General features: G+C 42.8%; 1 long non-coding RNA gene across 1 annotated transcript; it reads right to left on the bottom strand.

Annotated features, from left to right (window-relative positions):
- Positions 1-1,146: 1,146 nt before the first annotated feature.
- Positions 1,147-22,133, bottom strand: LOC127319543 (uncharacterized). The gene is made up of 3 exons (XR_007862550.2): positions 21,734-22,133; positions 1,821-2,053; positions 1,147-1,444 (listed from the first exon to the last, which is right to left on the bottom strand). It is a non-coding gene; the product is annotated as an uncharacterized lncRNA (long non-coding RNA).
- Between the last annotated feature and the right edge of the window lie 470 nt (positions 22,134-22,603).

Below are 22,603 nucleotides of genomic sequence, written 5' to 3'. Positions count from 1 at the left end.
ATAATGACTTTGCTGCCCTGAGAAAGAATTCTCAATAAGAGGAAACTACAATTCTTTTACTGAAGTTTTTACAGACTAGTGTGTTTGAACTCACAAAGGCGACATATTGTTCCATAGAGAGAGAGGTGGCGGCGCGGCATGCAATAGAGAGCGAGAGAGAAAAGGGGGCTTACCGGAGGATGTAAACCGGAGTACCGCCACGGTAGGAGGTGGCGGCGCTGGTCCGACTGCAAGAATGGTAGCGATCTAGTGTGGATCGGCTAGGCGAGATCCATCCCCTCCCGCAGTTCTTGCCGCCTCTCCCGCCCCTCCTATCGTTGCTCCGCTCGCTGCCGCCGCTCCGCTCGTCGCCGGTTGCTGCAGCTGGGTAGGGTTTGGACGGGGACGGGGACGAGGACGGGGATAATACGCGAGGGCAGGGAATGGATTTAGTTCGCGGCAAAAATGAATCGAAATCGAGAATGAACGAGGATGTACGAAAATTTAATGGGCCAAAACTCTTCTACTCATCTGGTCCGGTTTAATTGACGCAGAGATAATACGTACATAAGATGTTCTTTATTCAATTTTATCCGACTAGAGGAAGTACCAAATAGGCCACGCTCGTGGCGGCCCACCAAGTGCCGCTTGTGGCCGTTCAACCTAAACGGAACGATCCAGCTCGTTCGTATAATACCGTCATCGTAAGCGGCCGGCCGCCTGCCCGCTTACTCCGAACGAACTGCTCCGAAAGCTAAGACTACGCGCGCGAGGCGTGACCGCCAAATGGATGGCTTCATCCATCAATTCATCATCGCTCTTTGCACCTGTACTGTACAGAATCGACCTCTCATCGATCGAATCGTTTTGTCATTTTTTTATTCTCTCCATCGATCCGTTCCAAGACGTGAATAACACTAGCTCCAAACTCTCTGAACAACAAAAATGACAGATTGATGCCCTAAAAACAATATACTGATAGATTTAATTGCATGGATTTTTTTCTCCTGCTCTTCTTTACATGAGAGAGACTCAAGAAGATCCAGCCAATTTTTTTATGACAATAAAAAAAGTAGACAAGACATAATGTAAACTGAGCATAAACAAATTTAAGAGGTTAACTTTAACACCACAGAATCCATAGTTTAAGTGACAATTGTCATAAGCTAACAAACAAGAAAATCCATTACAAAATATGTATAAGCAGTTCAAAACAACACTTCACAAGTCATAACCAATGATACGCAGCTGAGTTAAGTTGGATACGATCCAACATGAGCATAGCCTCTCGCACTCAAGGACGATCATAACTTTACATCAAGTTCTTGTTCATCTGATCATCTTATTCACTTCATACTACAGCCTCATTTCTTGCTGGATGATGAAGCAGCGGTTATGATTCCACTAGCAACAAGCCCTACAAGTCCAAAGGTCCTGGTGACAATGGCCATGTCAATCATACCATCTGCATTTAAACAAGCAACCAGTCATGTCAATCCCTTGAAAGGAACCAAGTGGTACATGTCAGAAGTGGTATGACACATAAGCAGAGGATGGCCCAACATTTAGTTTCTTGGCATGTTTAAAACTACAGTAGTTAGCAGTTTGGCACTAACTAGTGTCTAAAGTTTAGACTTAGTTTGTCCCTAAAAGAAATTTAGAAAGTTGCAGCAAGTTCACGGATTTAAACAGATACATGCAACCTTGCTAGTAGAATATACCAGATTATCTCTCATAGTATTTACAGATATAATATAACAAGATAACAAACGGTGAAAACAGGACATATTCCACGAGCACTACAATCTATATACAACAGTACACCATTTTATACATATTACCTGGAACAATCAACGAAACCACATGAGGTTTGCTTTTTTCGCAACAAGGTTTACTTTTTAAAAGAAAAAGTAGGAGTAAACAAAGAGCACTGTTATCATCACCCAGCAGTGCCAACATGAGGATACACAAGAATTTAACTTGTAGTCTTTGCTCTCAACAACTTCGATGGTACTGTTCCTTGTTATACTGGCAGTATCGTTCCTTCTATTGATGGAGCAGAAATATTATTGCCCTGGAACAAAAGATAGAACATATTGAGATCATGTGTACTGTGTGCTTGCTTGCTAGACAGATAGAACAAAAGATCAAACTCAACACTTATCAATATCTGACGAAATTGATACCCTATAGGCAGCTCAGGAGCACCAATTAACATGCAAAGCTAAACCCCTACATAGCAAACAGTAGGTGTAGTCATCAAAATTCAACACTTATCAATTTAACTAAGTAAGTAAACTACTGCAACCTCTGGCAAAAAATAAAAGAAAATAAACTACTGCAAATAAATCCAAATCTGCAAATGAATGGACATTCAGAGAGCTATGTGCCACATCCATATAACGAGAGCCCCACCTCCATGAGACACAAACTAGCAGCACCAGCACACTGTAAGTAGTTAAGTACAAGCACAAGTTCAAAATGAACATGAACAAGCTACGATATTTCAGGGGCAAGAGCATCCTGATCACCGGTTCAACTGGCTTCCTAGGAAAAGGTAGGTGTTGATCTATAAAGTCAAAGATAAACTAGACAGTATACCAATAAGAGTATATTATTGCTGTGTCAAAAAGATTAACTACAGCTTATCTCGCTTTATCCTATGCACGCCAGTTCTAGATTTACTGGAATGTACATACAACATCTGAGGCGACCCAGAATTAGTGGTGCTATTAAATAATACTGTACTTTCGTCACAAGTTGTGCAATGCTATGATGTAAGAAAACGTTTGAATAAAGTTCATCTTATGGAAGATATTTAGAAACTACATCCTAGGAAATAACAGACTGAACTCCATTCATTCAGTTTCCAAAACCACCAGCTTCTAGGAAAGCAGTAGAGTCCGGGACTACCTAGCTTAGGGCCTGTTTGTTTGGGCTAGAGCTTGTACTTCTACTGCTTTTGGGTCCCTATAAGCACAAGCCCAAATAAACACCTAACTTTTCGGGCCAAACTTCTACAAGCGCTTATCTACTTTGCACTACAAGCCCGCAAGCTGCCCCGAAGGAACTTCCCGCAGCTTCCCGCAGCTGGTGAACCCCCCGCTAACTAATGCCACCAGATATCTCTGTATTTACGGACAAAATGCCACCGGGTATATATAAAGAAATCCCTTCAGAAAAAATCCCCAAATCCCACCCGAGTCGCACAGCCCCGCTAGGGTTCTGCGCCGCCGGCCCTGGTACCGTGCCGCCGGCCCTGGTACCGCGCCGCCGGCCACAGTACCGCGCCGCCGGCTTCTCCCGCCGCGCCGCCGGCGTCTCCCCCGCGTCGCCGGTGTCTCCCACCGCGCCGCCGGCGTCTCCCGCCTCCCCTGTGTCTCTCCGCCTCCCCAGACTGTCCCGGCGCCCGCTCGTCCGCCTCCAGCCGCCGACGCCACGGCGACGCGCGCCCCCCGGACGATCCTCCACGCCGGCCGCCGCTCATAGCCCGTCCGCCTCTTCCACGTCGCCGGCCGCCACCAGCCGGCCTCCTCCACATCGCTGCCCCCTGCGGTGACCCAGCATACCACTGAATGTTGTAGTATACAAGTCGTTGATATGATCTTTGCGAAGGGACTTCTTCACAATTTGTCATATCCCTCAGAGTGGTACAACAGAAACATTGCAGGTCATAACACTCCATACTTTATTACAAACATTGTCTTAACAAGTTGGTATTCTCACAGGTCCTATGAGAACACCCTAAGATACTACTTAAGTACGATTACAACTCATAACAAATATAAAGAGAGCTCAACAACTTATTTAGGTAAGTTCTACGTTGCTCGGCTCTATGATGCTAGGGTATGTCACTACTCCTCCACCTCCGTGTCATCTGGTCCGTAGACTATCCCATAGTCTACGCCTTCCACTCCGCCGGTAAGATCAGGTTCTTCGTAGGCCAGCTCGTAACTTCCTTCTGGTGCTCCATCGTTGATGGCCTCCACTTCCGGATCACAGTCTAGCAAGGGTGTCGAAAGAAAGTGAGTACAGGGGTACTCAGCAAGTTCTAAAAGAGTAAAAAGGTGTTTGATGCACTAGCTACGACCATTGATCAGGAAATCGCAGGTCAATGCATGTTTTGAAATCATTTCTTCAAAAGGTTGCTTTTATTATGAAAACTATGCCCGTCAGTCTTCACAGGTTGATTAGAACTTCGTGGAGTTCCTTTCCTGCTGCGTTCGCAGTTCCCTTCCCGGAACAAGGAGTGACAGCCACAATTTGATACACTCTGCAGAGGTGCGTTACTTTTCCCACAAGAGATCTCACCCTTTTTGCCATCCGCAGGGACTTGCCCCCGTTCACACTTCCTTTGGTGTGAGGCCAGGTATAAAGATCCAAGCCCACACCGCCTTCTCCGCGACTGCAAACCCACCCTTTTGTCCAATCGTACACCTCCAGACTTCCCCGATAATACGGCTTTACTCATGGTGTACTCCGGACAATCCTTCATAGATCGTAGAGCCATCATCACTAATGGATGGGGATTTAAAAGGCTATCCCAACCTACGGCAGTGCCTCAACACCCCGCCGGCTCTACCAATCCGTTGGCGTGCGAAGGAAAAGATACGACTGGCTTCCCCAGAGCCATTATAGATCTCATGGTCAACGCGATTTGTACGGCGCTAGAATCACTGGACGGCATTGGTAATTTAATCCTAGGGTGATATAACCCATTGCAATGGAACCTCCACCATATCAACACATACCATGGTTCCATTGCCAGCCACATAGTCATATTCATAGTTGGAAAGTAACATTTCATTTGCGATGCAGGAATGATAAGTATATAGCTTTGCATTAAAGTAGTAGAAAATACTCAAGTTGACATGAGCAAGGGTGAACTTGCCTGTGGACTGCGAGATAGTGCAGTTCAATGCAGTTGATGGAACCTGGACCTCGGGTTCAGAGAAGCATCATTGTCCGGTAAGGACAATGTTATAAAATCCAAATAATGCAATCATGGATGTATTATTTTATGTTGTATCCCTTTACCCTGCTGAGTCATATCAATTTAGGGTTGCGTTTAAGATTTATGTCTTTGACAGTAATTTACAATTGATTTAAAAGTATAAACCATTTTTAATTCACACAAAGTACAACAATTCAAAGTAAAACTATTTACTTGTTGATTCCCTTAATCATTCCAAAAATAATTGAAAATTATAGAGTTACCTCTATAGTTTTTGGAATAAAAAGGAGTATAGTATTTTTCTGGGAAAAATACCCTTTTCCAAAAGAAATGACTTGGAATAATAGAATTTCATTTTGAAATGTTTGAAAATAAGTGTTTGAACTTATTTGAGATTCTTCCTTGAATTTTAAATACAAGTAAATAATAATTTTAAATTCCAAGTTATTATTTGAATTCTTAAAATTCATAATTTCGAATTTGTTTCATAAATTCCATTTCATATTTTATTATTGTTAAGATTTATTTTTCATTCATTAATCCAATTTTTAATGGATTTTTAGAGTTGTATTTGATTTATTAAAATTTGGTAAAGTTCTGGCCTTTTATTAAATGTTAAAAGACCAAAATACCCCCTGGACCTTATTGGGCCCAGCCCAATAACCTAAGCCCATGGGACAGCCCACTAAGGCTTGCCCCATAGCGGCTCGGTGGAGCCGAACGGCCCACCGCTCTCACTCACTCGGCCCTCTCTCGCTTTTCGTCTCTAACCCTAGCCTCTCTCGCGACGCCCTGGCGATGGCATCGCCGCCATGGCCGCCGCCTCGCTCCGGCCATCGCCGTGCTCCTCTGCCGTAGCCACCTACTGATTCGGAACCGCCGCGTGCAGATCTATCGATCTGTCCGCGTGGTTTCCTCGATTGCTTCCTCTCCTGGCGAATCGCCTCCCCTCTGGATCTCATGGAGAATCGCCTTGGGCGATTGGGGATCTCCGACGAGCTCTCGTCCTCGCCGACGACGCGTGCGCCTCCGAGACCGACCTGGCGCGGGTGCTGCTCGCAGCGCCTGTGCCGTCATCTCCATGATGTGGTGCTGCTGGTGGTGTTCGTCGGCGTAACGCCGGCGACTTCCCTGGCTTTGCAGCTGCTATGGCCGCGCGGGCACTGCCTCGCCATGCCATAGCTTCTGCCTCCAGGCGCGGGTAAGGTCTTCTGCTCCTCCTCCTTCTCTACACCATGCATGTGCTTCCCCTTTCTGCAAGCTCTGACCAATTTACCATTCAAGGGTACTGGCCAGTGTTGCTTTGCTTATTGTGCATGCCATGTGTTGCTTTCCTACTGTCCCTATCATGCTAGGATCTTACTATGCCATGCTGTTCATGCTTATGAGCCTGCTCGTGCTTACTGGCATGCTATCCATGCTTGTCTAGGTGTATAACTAGGCCTGTGCTGCTGGTGGTGTGCTCAGTAGCCTGTGCATGATCCAATTGATCTCTTGGATCATCAGATATGCTTGGTTATTTGTGGCTTCTTTTGCTAAATGGATGGGTTGCTTCTATTACTGCTACTCAAGCATGCTTATGATCCTGTATGTGTGGCCTGTGGCTCCCCATAGCCTTCTGGATTTAATCCAGAAGCTATGATGCCTTGATACATGCTTGTGTTGCCTCACAGCGTGCTACTGTATAATTACTGCATGGATTTGTTATAAATTCATGCTTGGTTGGATTAATTATGAATGAATTGATATGCTGATTCTTATATTATTGCTTGTTCAATAGTTTTGGTAGCCAGATAGGCATTACTGAAGCATCTGCTTCAGTAATCCTTCTGTGCAAGTCATACTATTACCAAGTTTTAATTTCAGTCAGTTATACTTGATGAACCATGTTTGGTTATGATTCAGTGCTTCAGCTGTTGCCTAAATTAATTCCAAACTCATTTTGGAATATGAATCTCTGACTGAACCTGTGTGGTGATGATTTCAAATTGCCTGTGTGGCCTTGCTTGCATACTGAGATGATTTGTGACCTCGTGAGTTTTCATCGCATCTGGTTGCATCCTATTTAGCTATTTGGTTGGCTTTGTGAAAATAAAACAAACTCCACAGTTGGGAATCACTAAGGTGAATGCCCTGTGGATGCTTTTGATGAAAAATGGGTTGAATCTGATGGTTACTTGCTTAGGATATTCTGTGTAGTCTTGGTTAGCTGCTAATCCTTGCAATAAATCTACTGGTGCTATCTGTGCATGAGATCTTGCTAGTGTGTACATCTGTGCATGATTTCTAGCTTCTGTGCACAAGATCTGTATCTGGATGTTTTCTATCTTAGTGGCTTCTAGACTGACAGTAATCCTTGGTGAAACCAAGTGATGACTAACCCTTTGAGCATCTGCTCAACCCATGACCATGTCATGCATGATTTATGGATTAGATCCATTGGATCTTTTTTCCAGGAACTAGGTATACCTTGTTCCAGCTCCTAGAAAGAAATATTTTGTTGATGCAGACTTGTGGTTTGTATCACAACCCTTCACCTCCAGGTCTTAGATGATCTTCTCAGGTCACCATGATTTCTGGTGGAGGAGTGGTTGTGTGTGTTGGTTCTGTCCTTGTGCAAGAACTGGATGAACTATCTTTGTGTTAACTTCACCTTACCTTATCCTGTGAATCCTATCTGGTCGACTGGTTACTACTGCTAGGGTTTATGCCCCTTTTATATGAGCTCTACTTTTGTTCCTGCCATGACACACAAACATGGCTTGCTTTGTGACTAAGCTGATGCATGGCCTTGCTGTGGCTTGCCCAAAGACACATGAGCTGTGTGCTCTCATATGCTGAAACTTGAGCCCCTGATGGATGCTCAGTTTTGGTCTGCTCCTTCTTATCCTGGTGTTGTCCTTGGTTTTGGACAAGCACAAGTGTGCATGACACTTGGTGTCTGTCCAAACTGAATATCTGTGTAATACATAACCCTTGTCTAGTGTTGGTGTTTTATTTTGCAGGTTTTGAAGTTGAATATGACCAGAAGATATTCTTCAAGGCATTTAGTCTAGGTTTTAGTTTAGAACAACCTTGTAATTTTCCTTTTTCATTTCTGTTTATTATTTATCAATTCTTGTATCAAGAATATTGTAAAGACAATGTATTCTGTGTTGATTATCAATAAAGCTCAAGTTTTTGTTTATGAGCTTTTGCTTTATGTAATGTTTATATTCTGAATTAAATATTGTATTTAATATTCAATGTGAAATTCAAAGTCATTTGATTTCATAAGTTGTGTTTGAATTGTGAATTCCATATTTATATTGTTTAATGCTTATTGTTAAATGTATTAACACTTGTCAAATGAAATCATTCCCCAAATCAATAAGATACAAAAGAGATCATGTCGAAATTTCCCTAACTCATATTGCCTAACCCTAAGTGCAAAATGAGAGAGAACCTCGATCCCTCTTAGGTTTAGTTGCAATAAGGCGCGAAAATTTCCCTCGTTTTGCGATGAAATGCACATCCCATTTCTAAATCTACCCTTCGTTGTTCCTATGTTCTGGGTTATTACAGCCTCTCCCCCTTAACAGAAACTTCGTTTCGAAGTTAAGATTGGTACCTGAACATCTTGGGGTACGACTTCCTCAATTCTTCTTCCGTCTCCCAAGTTGCTTCTCGTTCAGGATGATGTTGCCATTGAACTTTGCAGTATTTGATTGCTCTATTTCTTAATTTCTTCCATTGTACTTCTAAGATCTTTTCCGGTCTTTCCACATAAGTTAGGTCAGATTGCAATTCTATTTCTTCATATGTGATGGGATCATCTGGTGCCTTCAAACACTTTCTGAGTTGTGAAACATGAAACACATTATGAACTTGACTTAGTTGTGCCGGTAACTCCAACTCAAAAGCTATTCCTCGATTCTGACTGAGTATCTTAAATGGTCCAATATATCGAGGACTTAACTTTCCTTTCACTCCGAACCTCTTAAGTCCTTTCATTGGGCTAACCTTTAAATAAACCATGTCTCCCACTTTCGGTTCCCAATCTCTTCTCTTTAAGTCGGCGTAACTCTTCTGACGACTCTGAGCTATTTTGAGTCTATCCCGGATCACCTCGATGACTTCTTGTCTCTCCTTGATGTAGTCCGGTGTAAACTCCTTGTTTTCTCCGGTTTCAAACCAACAAATTGGTGATCGACACTTTCTTCCGTACAATGCTTCGTACGGTGCCATCTGGATGCTACTTTGATAACTGTTGTTATATGAGAACTCCGCTAAAGGTAAATGGTCCTCCCATGAGCCTCCAAAGTTCAGAGCACAAGCTCTAAGCATGTCTTCAAGTATCTGATTGGTTCTTTCGGTTTGTCCTCCGGTTTGTGGATGCTATGCTGTACTGAAATCCAACTTGGATCCCAAAGCTTCTTGGAGTTGTTTCCAAAACGCTGATGTGAAAATTGAACCTCTATCTGAGACTATCTTCTTTGGTACTCCATGCTTGCTAACAATCTCCTTCACATATATATCCACAAGCTTCTCTGCAGTATCCTTTGTATTTACGGCTATGAAATGAGCACTCTTGGTAAGTCTATCCACTATTACCCATATCACATCCTTCTTCTTACTAGTCATTGGTAAACCAGTAACAAAATCCATTCCGATTTCATCCCATTTCCATTCCGGTATCTCTAGTGGTTTGAGTAATCCCGCAGGACTTTGATGTTCTGCCTTCACTCGTTGACATGTATGACATTCCGAGACATATTGTGCTATTTCTCTTTTCATGTTGTTCCACCAGAACATCTCCTTCAAATCCATATACATCTTAGTACTTCCCGGATGTATTGAATAAGGGGTTTCATGTGCTTCCTTTAATATGATTGACTTTACTTCTGGATCATCCGGTACACAGATTCTTTTCTGGAAGTATAATGAATCAAAATCCCCTAGATGAAATTCCGATGGTCTTCCTTCACCAATCCTCTTGATTTCCTCTTGTATGAACAAATCATCCGCTTGCTTCCGGATAATCTCATATTTCAAATCTGAATACATCTCATCCATAATCCTCATGGTTGCTATACTTCCCTTATCATCACCTTGAATAAACAAAATCTGAGCCTCCTCTAGCTCTTTCCGAAGTTCCTTTGGAATCTCCCATTCCGTAGGTTGATTCTCCGTACTCTTCCTACTTAGGGCATCTGCTACTACATTAGCCTTGCCTGGTGTATAGTTGATCTTAAGGTCGCAATCCTTAATCAACTCTAACCATCTCTTCTGTCTCATGTTTAATTCCTTCTGAGTGAAGAAATATTTCAAACTTTTGTGATCGGTGTATAACTCACACTTGGATCCATATAGAAATTGTCTCCAAATCTTCAGAGCATACACAACTGCCGCTAACTCTAGATCATGTACTGGGTAGTTGTGTTCATGGGGTTTCAACTGTCTTGATCCATAAGCTATTACCTTTCGATCTTGCATAAGAACACATCCAAGTCCATTCTTGGAAGCATCACAATACACCGTATAATCCTTTCCAGGTTCAGGAACTGCTAATACCGGTGCTGTGGTTAACTTATCTTTGAGTGTTTGGAAGCTGGCTTCACACTCATCAGTCCACATAAATGGAGTGTTTTTCTTGAGTAACTTGGTCATTGGTCCTGCAATCTTCGAAAATCCCTCTATGAATCTCCGATAGTAGCCTGCCATACCAAGAAATCCTCGTATCTCCTTAGCATTTTTAGGTGATTTCCATTCCAATACGGACTGAACCTTGCTTGGATTCACCGCTATGCCTTCTTTGGTTATGACATGTCCAAGAAATTCAACACTATCTAACCAAAATTTGCACTTGCTAAACTTCGCATATAGCTGATGTTCCCTCAAAGTTTGCAGAACTATCTTCAAATGCTTGGCATGTTCTTCTTTATCTTTAGAATAGATTAGAATATCATCTATGAACACTATCACAAACTTGTCCAAGTACTTCATGAATATCTTGTTCATCAAATTCATGAAAATTGCTGGTGCATTTGTTAGTCCAAATGGTACAACCAAGTATTCATGGTGTCCATACCTTGATACGAACGCTGTTTTTGGTACATCCTCCTTCTTGATCTTGATTTGATGGTATCCTGACCTTAAATCTATCTTCGAGAAGACTCCCGCTCCTTGAACTTGATCAAAAAGGTCTTGGATTCTAGGTAAAGGATACTTGTTCTTGATAGTTACATTGTTCAAATTTCTGTAATCTCCACACATTCTCTTTCCTCCATCTCTTTTATCCACAAAAATAACTGGTGTACCCCATGGTGATACACTTTCTTGAATGAATCCCTTTTGTTCTAACTCATCAATCTGAGCTTTCAGTTCCACTAATTCCTTTGGCCCCATCTTATATGGTGGTTGTGCTATTGGTGCCGTGCCTGGAATCAGATCGATTGTGAATTCTATCTCTCTATCGGGTGGCATTCCCGGTAGTTCTTTAGGAAATACATCCTTAAACTCATTCACTACAGGAATATCTTCAATTCTCACCTCCTTCAGGCTATTTAGTTCCAATCCGATCTCCAACTCACTGTACTTATCTCCTTGGAACACTATTCGACCTCCGATAGAGTTGCGAAGTGATACTGTTTTGTCTCCACAGTTAATCACCGCTCCATTTTCTGTCAACCAATCCATCCCTAGGATGACTGATATGTCCTTCATGGGTATGATGAATAGGTCCGCGAAATACACACAGTCACATATGGTTAGGACTTGTGCTTCTTTCACGTGGGTTACTAAGATCGTCCCCCCCGCGGATAGAACAGTTATAGGGGTTTCTAACTTAGAACATCTAAGCCCGAATCTTTCCACAAACTCCAATGCAAGAAATGATGTGGTTGCTCCAAAGATCAAATAATACTTTGCCAGGATGAGTAAGAATGCTTAGCGTACCTAAGACTGTTTGATCCGACTCTTCCGCTTGTTCCAAAGATGTGCAATTCAGCTTTCCATAAGGCTTTCCCCTCTTGTTGTTGTAGTTATAGTTGCGGTTGTTGTTGTTGTTGTTGCGGTTGTTGTTGTTGTTGTTGTTGTTGTTGTTTCCACCTCGTCCTCCAGAGCTCTGTCCGCTCCAAGACGCCTTGTTTGGACACTCCAGCTTGATGTGTCCTTCCTTCCCACAACCATAACAAATGATTCTGGGTTTCTGACAATCCTTCTGCAAATGACCCTTTAGGCCACAATTATTGCAGATGATTTGGCTGATTGGATTCTGATTCTGACCTCCCCGGTTGTATTGATTACCAGTAGTAGGTCGGTATTGGGGTTTGAAACTCCGATCAGGTGTTGGTTTACTGATTGGGTACTTCCTTGGCTCTATACGAGCCCTCTTCCTTCTGTCCTCCTGGACTTGCCTATAATCATCCTCGAAAGTGATTGCCGAGTCAATCAGTTCCTGGAATTCGGCAGTCCGTGCCAACCTCAGTTGCATCTTCATGTATGGATTCATGCCTTTCATGAACCACTTCTTCCGCTTCTCCTCTGTATCTACATCCTCAGGTGCATACCTGGATAACCTGTTGAAATCCCGAACATACTGCATGATGGGTGCAGTATTATGTCTTAGTTCTTCAAACTCCCTCTTCTTCAGCTCCACCACGCTGTCCGGAACATGAGCATCCCGAAACTTCTTCTTGAACTCCTCCCAGGTGAATACCTTATCTGGAGGGTGTACTGCTACAAGGTTCTCCCACCATGACGTCACTGGTCCCGACAAATGAGATAAGTGGTATATCTGATCTTCTCCTCATCGTTGCAACCAACGGTCTTCAGCTTCCGTTCCGTGTCCATAAGCCAATCTTCAGCGTCCATTGGTTCTGGAGCTGATGTGAATGGTAGTGGTCTTGCGTTTTGGAAGTCCGATAGTGTTACTCCCTTGCCTTCATTACCCCTATCATTGATGACGTGGGTAAAGAAATCTTGCATGTTCTTGCTCTGGCTTTCCTAGTAATGCCTCCTATCTTCCTCCATTGACCTCATATACTGTTAGAAGTCTGGGTGCATCATTGGGTGTGATGGTGGTGGTGCGTTCTCTGCTCTAGCTGCTGCATCTGCCTCCTCTTTTTCTCTTGCTTCCCGCTCTCTGCGAGCCTCTTCGGTTTCTACTAACGCCATTTCCCCCTAGTCCTGTAACAAAGAGCGATTACTCATAATTACACCATGCAAATGCTTTCTGAGCTCAACTCAATGCCCAGAACTAGTCACACAATGAAATCAAGAAGCAAATACAAAACAAACATTTATTATGCATATACTTTGTATAATGCATAACACACTCACAAACTTATATTACATGTGGTACATATAAACCACTTATTTGGCTCAAAGCCCAAGCCAACGGGAATTTTAAATACGCTCTATTACAATACCACCTAGATTACTTTATTCTTCCTCGGAGCTCTACTCCTCGTCATCATAGCTCGCCTCCGCGTACATCCCTGGGGTTCATCCGGTACAGCGGTTTGTCCTCCGAACACCATCCGGAATGAAGGTTCTTCCCGTAGGTATGTAGTCTGAATCGGACGAAGTGCCGAGACAGAGATCTGTCATGTCAAAGTAACTAGATAAAGACTCATATATATCCCCAGTGGGATACAACTCATCTTCTCCTGTCATCCATGGTGGATTCCTATTCACTTGACCCCTCATCTTCTTCTTCTTCTTTTTCTTGGTTCCAGAACTCTCACCTACGACGTACTGGGATGTTTTGGGTAACCCCATCTCCAAATCTAAAGAAATGGAGTTGGTGTGTTTCTCTTCCTGCCCAAAGCTTTGGTTAACATTCTGGTTAACCGCGCCTCCTTCATCCTCTGACTCACAAGTGATGGGTTCTCCTTCATCTCCAAATGGTTCCCCGAAACGCCAACCAGTCGAATTCTCGATTGGTGACTCCGAGCAGTTTAGGTTCCTGGAATCATCTCCCCCATATCCAGACTCATATGATGCTGACACATGTGAATAGTGTGGAACAAAGTTGGGTGTAAGTGGATCTTTATGGGATAACTGGTCACTCAAATCTACATAGCTGTCTAGGCTAAAGAAAGGTGTAGTATGTTGTGGTTGTGCCCTCAAATCACGCATCCGAGTTTGGACTTTATCAGGGTCCGTGAACTCAGCTAGCATGTGGTCAATCTCACCTCTCATCTTCATGTGTAAAAGGTACATCGTGGTCAATAAAGACTTACAGCTATCCATGTGCTTTGTCAGCAGCTTCAGCACTTACGTGTGCTAACACCAAATGATTCAGAGTGGGATCCTCATCTTCCTCGGCATGAGGTATATGAGAAAACTACGAACATAGCAGTTCTGACTTGTGCTGCCTTATCTCAAGGATTGCCTTGAATAGGCCCATGTGGTAGGCTGTGGTGATAGTTTTGGCTTCTCCGTATGGCATTATACGACTCATCAGCAGTTTTTCCGGTAGTTGGACCGATACTCTGCACTTGGCTAGGATTTCCTCATCATAGTAGGTATACTTGATAACAGGTATCCGTGGATCACAATGAAGTTCCTTCAGCATCCCACACAGGAGAGCTGTTATTGCTCCATCATAATCACCGAGCCATCCCTCAACCTTCCTCAAAGTCCTCTTAGGAAAAGTGTTCGCCATTATGGCTGTATACAAAAGCAGAATATTAGTAGTGATAATGCATCATAATAGCTATAATAAAGAATTATCGCACTAAAATATATGGTTTTGCTATTCTCAAGTGAATAATCACCATATTTCTAGAGAATCCTTTACTATTTCTACTAGACTCCTACAGGTTTCTTCCCTATACTAAGTTTTTCCAACCTAAGGTCGCAACATTTGCTCTGATACCAGCTGCGGTGACCCAGCATACCACTGCATGTTGTAGTATACAAGTCGTTGATATGATCTTTGCGAAGGGACTTCTTCACAATTTGCCATATCCCTCAGAGTGGTACAACAGAAACATTGCAGGTCATAACACTCCATACTTTATTACAAACATTGTCTTAACAAGTTGGTATTCTCACAGGTCCTATGAGAACACCCTAAGATACTACTTAAGTACGATTACAACTCATAACAAATATAAAGAGAGCTCAACAACTTATTTAGGTAAGTTCTACGTTGCTCGGCTCTATGATGCTAGGGTATGTCACTACTCCTCCACCTCCGTGTCATCTGGTCCGTAGACTATCCCATAGTCTACGTCTTCCACTCCGCCGGTAAGATCAGGTTCTTTGTAGACCAGCTCGTAACTTCCTTCTGGTGCTCCATCGTTGATGGCCTCCACTTCCGGATCACAGTCTAGCAAGGGTGTCGAAAGAAAGTGAGTACAGGGGTACTCAGCAAGTTCTAAAAGAGTAAAAAGGTGTTTGATGCACTAGCTACGACCATTGATCAGGAAATCGCAGGTCAATGCATGTTTTGAAATCATTTCTTCAAAAGGTTGCTTTTATTATGAAAACTATGCCCGTCAGTCTTCACAGGTTGATTAGAACTTCGTGGAGTTCCTTTCCTGCTGCGTTCGCAGTTCCCTTCCCGGAACAAGGAGTGACAGCCACAATTTGATACACTCTGCAGAGGTGCGTTACTTTTCCCACAAGAGATCTCACCCTTTTTGCCATCCGCAGGGACTTGCCCCCGTTCACACTTCCTTTGGTGTGAGGCCAGGTATAAAGATCCAAGCCCACACCGCCTTCTCCGCGACTGCAAACCCACCCTTTTGTCCAACCGTACACCTCCAGTAGACTTCCCCCGATAATACGGCTTTACTCATGGTGTACTCCGGACAATCCTTCATAGATCGTAGAGCCATCATCACTAATGGATGGGGATTTAAAAGGCTATCCCAACCTACGGCAGTGCCTCCAACACCCCGCCGGCTCTACCAATCCGTTGGCGTGCAGAAGGGAAAAGATACGACTGGCTTCCCCAGAGCCATTATAGATCTCATGGTCAACGCGATTTGTACGGCGCTAGAATCACTGGACGGCATTGGTAATTTAATCCTAGGGTGATATAACCCATTGCAATGGAACCTCCACCATATCAACACATACCATGGTTCCATTGCTAGCCACATAGTCATATTCATAGTTGGAAAGTAACATTTCATTTGCGATGCAGGAATGATAAGTATATAGCTTTGCATTAAAGTAGTAGAAAATACTCAAGTTGACATGAACAAGGGTGAACTTGCCTGTGGACTGCGAGATAGTGCAGTTCAATGCAGTTGATGGAACCTGGACCTCGGGTTCAGAAGAAGCATCATTGTCCTAAGGACAATGTTATAAAATCCAAATAATGCAATCATGGATGTATTATTTTATGTTGTATCCCTTTACCTATTTGAGTCATATCAATTTAGGGTTGCGTTTAAGATTTATGTCTTTGACAGTAATTTACAATTGATTTAAAAGTATAAACCATTTTTAATTCACACAAAGTACAACAATTCAAAGTAAAACTATTTACTTGTTGATTCCCTTAATCATTCCAAAAATAATTGAACATTATAGAGTTACCTCTATAGTTTTTGGAATAAAAAGGAGTATAGTATTTTTCTGGGAAAAATACCCTTTTCCAAAAGAAATGACTTGGAATAATAGAATTTCATTTTGAAATGTTTGAAAATAAGTATTTGAACTTATTTGAGATTCTTCCTTGAATTTTAAATACAAGTAAATAATAATTTTAAATTCCAAGTTATTATTTGAATTCTTAAAATTCATAATTTTGAATTTGTTTCATAAATTCCATTTCATATTTTATTCTTGTTAAGATTTATTTTTCATTCATTAATCCAATTTTTAATGGATTTTTAGAGTTGTATTTGATTTATTAAAATTTGGTAAAGTTCTGGCCTTTTATTAAATGTTAAAAGACCAAAATACCCCTGGACCTTATTTGGCCCAGCCCAATAACCTAAGCCCATGGGACAGCCCACTAAGGCTTGCCCCATAGCGGCTCGGTGGAGCCGAACGGCCCACCGCTCTCACTCACTCGGCCCTCTCTCGCTTTTCGTCTCTAACCCTAGCCTCTCTCGCGACGCCCTGGCGATGGCATCGCCGCCATGGCCGCCGCCTCGCTCCGGCCATCGCCGTGCTCCTTTGCCGTAGCCACCTACTGATTCGGAACCGCCGCGTGCAGATCTATCGATCTGTCCGCGTGGTTTCCTCGATTGCTTCCTCTCCTGGCGAATCGCCTCCCCTCTGGATCTCGTGGAGAATCGCCTTGGGCGATTGGGGATCTCCGACGAGCTCTCGTCCTCGCCGACGACGCGTGCGCCTCCGAGACCGACCGGGCGCGGTGTCTTTGCTCGCGGCGCCTGTGCCGTCATCTCCATGATGTGGTGCTGCTGGTGGTGTTCGTCGGCGTAACGCCGGCGACTTCCACGGCTTTGCAGCTGCTATGGCCGCGCGGGCAACGCCTCGCCATGCCATAGCTTACGCCTCCAGCGCGGGTAAGGTCTTCTGCTCCTCCTCCTTCTCTACACCATGCATGTGCTTCCCCTTTCTGCAAGCTCTGACCAATTTACCATTCAAGGGTACTGGCCAGTGTTGCTTTGCTTATTGTGCATGCCATGTGTTGCTTTCCTACTGCCCCTATCATGCTAGGATCTTACTATGCCATGCTGTTCATGCTTATGAGCCTGCTCGTGCTTACTGGCATGCTATCCATGCTTGTCTAGGTGTATAACTAGGCTTTGTCTTCTTTGGTGGTGTGCTCGTAGCTTTGTGCATGATCCAATTGATCTCTTGGATCATCAGATATGCTTGGTTATTTGTGGCTTCTGTTGCTCAATGGATGGGTTGCTTCTATTACTGCTACTCAAGCATGCTTATGATCCTGTATGTGTGGCTCGTGGCTCCCATAGCCTTCTGGATTTAATCCAGAAGCTATGATGCCTTGATACATGCTTGTGTTGCCTCACAGCGTGCTACTGTATAATTACTGCATGGATTTGTTATAAATTCATGCTTGGTTGGATTAATTATGAATGAATTGATATGCTGATTCTTATATTATTGCTTGTTCAATAGTTTTGGTAGCCAGATAGGCATTACTGAAGCATCTGCTTGATAATCATACAGTGCAAGTCATACTATTACCAAGTTTTAATTTCGATCAGTTATACTTGATGAACCATGTTTGGTTATGATTCAAAGTGCTTCAGCTGTTGCCTAAATTAATTCCAAACTCATTTTGGAATATGAATCTCTGACTGAACCTGTGTGGTGATGATTTCAAATTGCCTGTGTGGCCTTGCTTGCATACTGAGATGATTTGTGACCTCAGTAGTTTTCTACTGCATCTGGTTGCATCCTATTTAGTTATTTGGTTGGCTTTGTGAAAATAAAACAAACTCCACAGTTGGGAATCACTAAGGTGAATGCCCTGTGGATGCTTTTGATGAAAAATGGGTTGAATCTGATGGTTACTTGCTTAGGATATTCTGTGTAGTCTTGGTTAACTGCTAATCCTTGCAATAAATCTACTGGTGCTATCTGTGCATGAGATCTTGCTAGTGTGTGCATCTGTGCATGATTTCTAGCTTCTGTGCACAAGATCTGTATCTGGATGTTTTCTATCTTAGTGGCTTCTAGACTGACAGTAATCCTTGGTGAAACCAAGTGATGACTAACCCTTTGAGCATCTGCTCAACCCATGACCATGTCATGCATGATTTATGGATTAGATCCATTGGATCTTTTCCAGGAACTAGGTATACCTTGTTCCAGCTCCTAGAAAGAAATGTTTTGTTGATGCAGACTTGTGGTTTGTATCACAACCCTTCACCTCCGTGTCTTAGATGATCTTCTCGGGTCACCATGATTTCGGTGGAGGAGTGGTTGTGTGTGTTGGTTCTGTCCTTGTGCAAGAACTGGATGAACTATGCTTTGTGTTAACTTCACCTTACCTTATCGTGAATCCTATCTGGTCGATTGGTTACTCTTGCTAGGGTTTATGCCCCTTTTATATGAGCTCTACTTTTGTTCCTGCCATGACACACAAGCATGGCTTGCTTTGTGACTAAGCCGATGCATGGCCTTCTTTGTGGCTTGCCCAGCACACATGAGCTGTGTGCTCTCATATGCTGAAACTTGAGCCCCTGATGGATGCTCAGTTTTGGTCTGCTCCTTCTTATCCTGGTGTTGTCCTTGGTTTTGGACAAGCACAAGTGTGCATGACACTTGGTGTCTGTCCAAACTGAATATCTGTGTAATACATAACCCTTGTCTAGTGTTGGTGTTTTATTTTGCAGGTTTTGAAGTTGAATATGACCAGAAGATATTCTTCAAGGCATTTAGTCTAGGTTTTAGTTTAGAACAACCTTGTAATTTTCCTTTTTCATTTCTGTTTATTATTTATCAATTCTTGTATCAAGAATATTGTAAAGACAATGTATTCTGTGTTGATTATCAATAAAGCTCAAGTTTTTGTTTATGAGCTTTTGCTTTATGTAATGTTTATATTCTGAATTAAATATTGTATTTAATATTCAATGTGAAATTCAAAGTCATTTGATTTCATAAGTTGTGTTTGAATTGTGAATTCCATATTTATATTGTTTAATGCTTATTGTTAAATGTATTAACACTTGTCAAATAAAATCATTCCCCAAATCAATAAGATACAAAAGAGATCATGTCGAAATTTCCCTAACTCACATTGCCTAACCCTAAGTGCAAAATGAGAGAGAACCTCGATCCCTCTTAGGTTTAGTTGCAATAAGGCGCGAAAATTTCCCTCGTTTTGCGATGAAATGCACATCCCATTTCTAAATCTACCCTTCGTTGTTCCTATGTTCTGGGTTATTACACCCCCTCCCTAACCTGCTGAAAGAAGAGCAAGGTGAGAAATCTCCCTGTAATCTTATTGCTGTGTGATTTAAATTGATGTATTAGGTGATTATGGACTCAGATCTTGCTATTATGTGTGACATACTCTTGCTATTATGTGTGACATAGTTGCTGCTCTGATTCTGTGTGACAAACTCTTGCTAGTTGTTCATGTATTATTAGATGGAATCAGAGAGTAAGAATCAACCCAAAGCAAATTGGGATGCAATTGCCGCCCAAGCATTTTGCGAGATTTGTGCTCAAGAGAAGCAAGATGGTAACAGACCAACAGCATTTTTGAGCAACACGGGTTACAAAAACCTAGAGATGAAGTTTTTCCAAAAAACTAAAAGAGCTTACACTAGAAAACAATTCAGAATTCTCCACTTTGCATTCAAGGCTTCAAGACTCAAGATTCTATCCCCACTTCAATGATTGTATCGGTGCAATTGATGGTACACACATACGTGTTGTTGTCCCCGCCGATGAGATTGTAAACCATGTAGGACGATATGGATATCCGACACAAAATGTGATGGCTGTGTGTGACTTTGACATGAGATTTACATCAATAGTTGCCGGATGGCCAGGGTCCGCACATGACACAAGGATATTCAAAGATACCTTGAGAAAGTATGAAGAAGAATTCCCACATCCACCCCCAGGTTAGAAATCTTGATTCAACTAATAAATTGTGAAAATGATACAATGTTGACTCCTTTGCCTTGCACTAACACGTTTTTCTTGTAGGAAAATATTACCTTGTTGACTCCGGATATCCCAATCAAACCGGCTATCTTGCTCCATATAAGGGACAAAAGTACCATCTGCCGGAGTTTCGACAAGGCCGCAAACCAAGTGGAAAAGGAGAAGTCTTTAATCATGCCCATTCATCGCTCCGAAATGTCATTGAGCGAGCCTTTGGTGTCTTGAAGATGAAGTGGCGTATTTTACTACATATCACAAGTTACCCAATTCTGAAACAAACACGCATTATTGTTGCATGTATGGCACTTCACAATTGGATAAGGGAGAGTAATCTACATGACAAAGAGTTCTACAAGTGTGATCAAAATGAAAACTATATGCCGGGAAACATACAACCTGAACCATCTGTACCACTTCCTGGAGTTCAGTTGGGTGTTGAGCATGGAGACATGCATGTGATTCGCGAAAATATTGCGGATGGTTTGATCGGAGATGTGTAGCTAGTTTGATTACAATGACGTCTTACCTAGCTAGTGTCCAAATGAATCTTCTTTTCTTTTGTGGCTTGATGTATCAGAATCAAATGTTGGACCTCCTACTAATGGTAATATTGACCATGAAAGTCTATCATGAAAAATCTAATGTATTTATTATGCTTTAATTTTATTTATTATAATATTCTATTATGAAGTAGAAAAGAATGCTTAGCAAAGTGATAAACATATTATCATGATCAACGTAATTCATCGAAATACTTGTACATCATCTTCAGCATACAAGGGTATTTCAGACAATCGCTGCCAGCTGCATGTCCACAAGCCGTCCTAGAAGCAGGATGCCAAACAACATTTTTACATTTCACCAGCTGTCCAGCTCCAGCTGCTTCTCAGATCCTACCAGCTCCAGCTGCTTCTCGTTCAGCTGCAGCCCAAACAAACAGGCACTAAATACAGCACACAATGTACTTGAGTCAATCGACTGGAGCATCTTCTTCACATGACAAGTTTTGCTAGCACACACCAACCTGCTATAAAATGGTCAATACTACGGACTTGCAACTAATGCCACAGAGAGCCATCAGTGATTGAGATTATTCACAGGATACTTGGATCCAGATCAACATTTTGTCACCGAGCACTTCACATAACTCCAGTCATAGTAACATTCACACGAAGCAGAGACAGCAAAAGGCTACACTATCTGGCAACATGAAAATTGGAATCCAGTTCTTACCTTTTTCCGTCTCTTCTTCTGCCGAATCTGGCAGCCGTCCTTCTCCTTCTTCCGAACTGGACTGCTTCCCTTCTCCTCCTCACATACATGGACGGGCTCGAGCGGTTCCACAAAGATCTTGCCGGACACCGGCTGCTCAACGCACGAGGTGGAGGCGCCCGGATAAGAGAAGTTGACGGGAGGAGCGGAGGGATGGAGCGGCGGCGGTGGAGCTGTTCCTTCGGGGAAGAGGAGTTGAGGGGCAGAGCGGAAGGATGGGGCGGCGCCCGCCTCCGAAGCCATGGATGGGGATAGGAGCGGCGCCCGCCTCCGAAGCCATGGATGGGGACACGAGCGGCGCGGCGGCGGTAGCGGAGAACCGTGAATAGCCGCCAGGATTTTTCCTTTCTTACCGGGTGTCCATTAAGCAGGTTGAGTGGGCTCGGGCTGACGGCACCGCGGGCCGCCGTTTCCACTTAGAAGTCGTTTGGAAATCGGGTTTTCATTTCGTTTGTAGCATTTTAAATATATTGTAATTCCAGAAATGGACATTTGTTTGGTTGTCACAGGAATTGCAAATGACAGCAAAATTCAATATTGAATTTCTAAATGGATTCTATAGAGAAACGCAAATACAGGTTTCAGCTTGGAATTGTGTTTACCCATGACGTCATTTTGCTGGATTTTCTAAATGAAATGACAGCCCAATTCTATGGCAACCAAACATCCCACCTATGAAATTCCAGGCCCAAATGATATACTACCTCCGTTTCAAGGAATAAGGCGCACACCTTTTTTCAAGATGAACTTTGACCATAAAAATTGAGCAGCAAAATTTTAATTATATTATATGTAATTAGTATTATTGGATTCGTATTGAAAAGGACTTTT

This window comes from Lolium perenne, chromosome 6, assembly GCF_019359855.2.
Source record: "Lolium perenne isolate Kyuss_39 chromosome 6, Kyuss_2.0, whole genome shotgun sequence".
In the NCBI taxonomy this organism is placed as follows: Eukaryota; Viridiplantae; Streptophyta; class Magnoliopsida; order Poales; family Poaceae; genus Lolium; species Lolium perenne.
The sequence above is the reverse complement of the archived record's forward strand: the minus strand, read 5'-3'. Positions and strand labels throughout refer to the sequence as shown.